Below are 470 nucleotides of genomic sequence, written 5' to 3' on the forward strand. Positions count from 1 at the left end.
CCCCGCCCCAGCAGCCGGGCTTTGCTGCCCCTCGGCTGCTGAGCGACATCGCCGAGGTCTCTGGACTTGGGATCCCCCTGGTTTCTCATTGAAATATGTGAAAACGTCATTCTCTGTGAAACAAAACCATCAATAAATTACTAATTTTTTAATTAGGTTCAAAACCGAACTCTCGTATTCTGCAGAATGTAGGGCAGGTTGTATTTCAAAGATGGGCACAGTAAGTGGTACCATTTGCATCCTAATTTACGACCCGAACTTGACCCATTGGTAATTCTTTCCACATTACATCTTGTTTTCTTTCTTAAAGTATATGTTTAGGTTTAATTATACACCGTGACATAATAGTTCCCAGCTTGTAAAATTCAGGTCAGTCTAATGTCAGCTGTATTAGGAGGTAAACAAGTCTGGCTACTGGCTAACAGTACCCCCAGGCTTAAAATTTGAAAATGGCCATTTAGAAAGTGGCC

Source organism: Geospiza fortis, unplaced genomic scaffold, assembly GCF_000277835.1.
Source record: "Geospiza fortis unplaced genomic scaffold, GeoFor_1.0 scaffold154, whole genome shotgun sequence".
In the NCBI taxonomy this organism is placed as follows: domain Eukaryota; kingdom Metazoa; phylum Chordata; class Aves; order Passeriformes; family Thraupidae; genus Geospiza; species Geospiza fortis.